We start from the raw sequence: 4,644 nt of genomic DNA, 5'->3' as shown, positions 1-4,644 counted from the left end.
AGAAACTCTGTGTTTTATGTACTCACAACTGTAAACCCACTTTTGCCCTATCCTGTACATTGTAAAAGGATTTCTCCATTGAGCTAATTATCACATTGATCACCAAACATATCATATTTACCTGGGTTTGAGTTGTCTTTGTTTGTTTGTTTTTTGGGGGTTTTGTTGTAAGAACATTTAAGATCTACTCTTTGAAAATTTTGACAATACAATAGTGTTATCAACTAAAGTTAGAATGTTCTATATATGTTATATCCTCAGACTTTATTCACCTCATAACCAAAAGTGTATACCTTTTACCAGCATCTCCCTAGTGCCACTGCCCAGCCCCTCAAAACCACTCTTCTGTTTCTATGAATTCAATATTTTTTTTAGGTTCTACATATAATACCATGTGGTATTTATTTGTCTTTCTCTCTCTGGTTTATTTTAGTTAACATAATGCCCTCAAGGCAATGGTGGGATTCAAATAATTTAACAACTGGTTCTCTGCCCTAATGATTATTTTTAGTATAAAAAATGATATACTGAAAGGTAGTTTATTATTTCATGAATTTAATACTTAAATAAGAACAATAAAAGAGGTACACAAAACTAGATTATGTTATAAGAAAGATTATATTATGTTATATAAAGTATTAATGAAAAAATATTAAATAATACCTGACAAAAACAATAAAACTGTTATTTAAGATATTTCCAATGACAGCTTGTCATCCCCTGATTATTTGGCACTGTTTTTCTTTACATTATATGTTTCTTGACTGAAGTAACAAATGTGAGGAAATTAAAATGTGGTATTTCATCAAAGGTATAAAAACTTTTATGAAATGAATAAATACATATTACAAGCATAGTTCTGTCAATGTTTTTCACCTATGGATGAAATGAAAATTACTATGGGTACGTAGGTTATGCTGTTGCACAAAGGAAAAGAAAAAGAAAAACAGACTAAGAACAAAAGCCCTGGGCCAGATGTCTTCACAGGCAAATTCTACCAAACATTCAAAGAAAAACTAACTCCTATTCTTCTCAAGCTATTTCAAAAAATTCAAGAGGAGGGAAGATTTCCAAACTCCTTTATTGAGGCGAGCATAATTTTGATTCCAAAACCAGGCAAAGACAACACAAAGAAAGAAAACTATAGGCCAATATCCCTGATGAATGTAGATGCTAAAATTCTCAACAAAATATTAGCAAAACAGATCCAGCAATACATGAAAAAAATCATACATCATGATCAAGTGGGAGTTATTCTGGGGAGAAAAGACTGGTACAATATTCACAAATCAATCAATGTGATTCATCACATAAACAAAAGGAAGGAAAAAATGCATGATAATATCAATAGATGCAGAAAAAGCATTTGATTAAATCCAGCACACATTTATAATCAAAACTTTCAGCAAGGTGGGGATACAGGAAACATACCTCAACATGATAAAGGCTATCTATGATAAACCCACAACCAACATCATACTCAATGGGCAAAAATTAAAAGCAATCCTCTTAATATCAGGAACAAGGCAGGGGTGCTCCCTTTCACTATTCTTATTCAATATAGTCCTGGAAGTCCTAGCTACAGCAATCAGACAAGAAGAAGAAATAAAAGGCATCCAAATTGGAAAAGAAGAAGTAAAACTATTATTATTTGCTGATGATATAATACTGGACATAGAAAACCCTGAAGTATCAGTCAAAAAACTACTGTGCCTGATAAATGAATTCAGCAAGGTGGCAGGATATAAAATTAATATTCAGAAGTCAGAGGCATTTTTATACACTAACAATGAACTGTCTGAAAGAGAACTTAGGAAAACTATCCCCTTCACTATTGCAACAAAAATAAAAATAAAGTACCTAAGAGTAAATTTAACCAAGGAGGTTAAAGACTTGTACTCAGAAAATTATAAAACATTGATAAAAGAAATCAAAAAAGATACAAACAAGCGGAAGCATATACCATGTTTGTGGATAGAAAGAATAAACATCATTAAAATATCTATATTACCCAAAGAAATTTATAAATACAATGCAATTCCTATTAAAATACCAATGACATACTTCAAAGATATAGAACAAATATTCCAAAAATGTATATGGAACCAAAAAAGAACACGAATACCCTCAGTAATCTTGAAAAAGAAAAATAAAGTGCGTGGTATCATACTTCCTGATATCAAGTTATACTACAAGGCCATTGTACTCAAAACAGCCTGGTACTGGCATAAGAACAAGCATATGGATCCATGGAGCAGAGAACCCAAAAATAAACCCACACCTTTATAGACAATTGATATTTGACAAAGGAGGCAAGAGCATACAATGGAGTAGATAGTCTCTTTAACAAATGGCGTTGGGAAAATTGGACAGCTACCTGCAAAAAAATTAAACTAGACCACCAACTTACACCATGAACAAAAGTAAACTCAAAATGGATAAAAGACTTAAATGTAAGTCGTAAAACTATAAGCATCTTAGAAGAAAAAATAGGCAGTAAGCTCTCTGACATCTCTTGCAGCAATATATTTGCTGATTTCACTCCACAGGCAAGTGAAATAAAGGACAGGATGAACAAATGGGACTATATCAAACTAAAAAGCTTTTGCACAGCTAAAGACAATATGAACAAAATAAAAAGATAAACCACACAATGGGAGAACATATTCAACAATCCGTCTGATAAGGGGTTAATAACCAAAATTTATAAAGAACTTGTAAAACTTAACACCAGGAAGATAAATAATCCAATCAAAAATGGGCAAAAGAAATGAATAGACACTTCTCCAAAGAGGAAATACAGGTGGCCAATAGGCAGATGAAAAAATGTTCAACATCACTAATCATTAGAGTAATGCAAATTAAAACCACAATGAGATACCACCTCACACCTGTCAGAATGACACTCATTTTCAAAACAACATACAATAAGCGCTGGTGAGGATGTGGAGAAAGGGGAACCCTCCTGCACTGCTGGTGGGAATGCAGACTGGTGCAGCCACTGTGGAAAACAGTATGGAGATTCCTCAAAAGATTAATAATGGAACTGCCTTTTGACCCAGCCATCCTACTTTTAGGAATATATCCCAAGAATACCACATCACTGATTCAAAAGAAGAAATGCACTCCCATGTTTATAGCACCATTTTTTACAAAAGCCAAGATCTGGAAACAGCCCAAATGTCCGTCAGTAGACAAGTGGATTAAAAAGTTGTGGTACATATACACAATGGAATACTATGGGGCCATGAAAAAGAAGAAAATCTTACCTTTTGCGACAACATGGATGGACCTGGAAACTATTATGTTAGGTAAAATAAGCCAGACAGAAAAAGAAAAATATCATGATCTCACACATTTTTTTTTTCCTTTTCTGAAGCTGGAAACGGGGACAGTCAGACAGACTCCCGCATGCGCCTGACTGGGATCCACCCGGCACACCCACCAGGGGCGACGCCCTGCCCACCAGGGGGTGATGCTATGCCCCTCTGGGGCGTCGCTCTGCCGCGACCAGAGCCACTCTAGCGCCTGGGGCAGAGGCCAAGGAGCCATCCCCAGCGCCCGGGCCATCTTTGCTCCAATGGAGCCTTGGCTGCGGGAGGGGAAGAGAGAGACAGAGAGGAAGGAGAGGGGGAGGGGTGGAGAAGCAAATGGGCGCCTCTCCTATGTGCCCTGGCCGGGAATCGAACCCGGGTCCGCCGCACACCAGGCCGACGCTCTGCCGCTGAGCCAACTGACCAGGGCCATGATCTCACTCATTTGAGGAATCCAATGAACAATGTGAACTGAGGAACAGAATAGAGACAGAGGCAAGATCAAAGGAACCAGAGGGAAAGCGGACAGAGGAAAAGGGGATGATAGGATGGGATAATCCTGGAGGGAAGTGGGGAGGACATTATGGGGAGCAGTGCAAAGGGGATGTTCAGGGAAACACGGGAGAGGGGAGGATGCATTCTGGGGGACACTAGAATCTATGTAAACACAATAATTAAAATCAATAAAAAAAAAAAAACAGAGTAAGGCTTGTAAATTTGTGATTTCCACATTGGGCAGCTGCCCAGGCGCCCACCTTAGAGAGAACCCTGATTACAAGTGCCATTTTAATAACTGGTTCAACTAATTCAACAAAACATCAGGTATTGGTTCTGCCAAACTGGTGTGAAACAGCTGAATACCACCACTGCCTCAAGGGCCATCCATGTATTTACAAAAAGCAAGATGTCTAAAAAACCTGTTCTCACCTCTGACTCAGTCTAGCCATTATAGATAATAGGGCTTAAACAAAAGAAAAGCCAAGAGACAAAATACTAGCCAAACTTGTATATAGAAGGTCCTCAGATTACAACAGTCTCAACATACAATGTTTTGAGTTATGACATTCAATTCCATTAAAAACTAAAAAAAACTGAGACATGAGTGTTTTGGCTTATGCCGTTTGCATTGTACTTACGGACTACGTGAGCAAACTAGTTTGGTTAAGTGCGTGCTGTGGAAGAATACAAAGTAATGTGACATGTTAGTGAAGGAGTTAGCATCCCTAGGAACACTTACCGACACCATTTCAGACTGTTAAAAATGCAAGTGTTCCATTTGTGTTGAGATAGGGGGTGTTTTGACTTATACCAAAATTCGGGTTACATCACT

The sequence above is a fragment of the Saccopteryx bilineata genome, chromosome 5 (genome assembly GCF_036850765.1).
Source record: "Saccopteryx bilineata isolate mSacBil1 chromosome 5, mSacBil1_pri_phased_curated, whole genome shotgun sequence".
NCBI classification, from domain to species: domain Eukaryota; kingdom Metazoa; phylum Chordata; class Mammalia; order Chiroptera; family Emballonuridae; genus Saccopteryx; species Saccopteryx bilineata.
The sequence above is the reverse complement of the archived record's forward strand: the minus strand, read 5'-3'. Positions refer to the sequence as shown.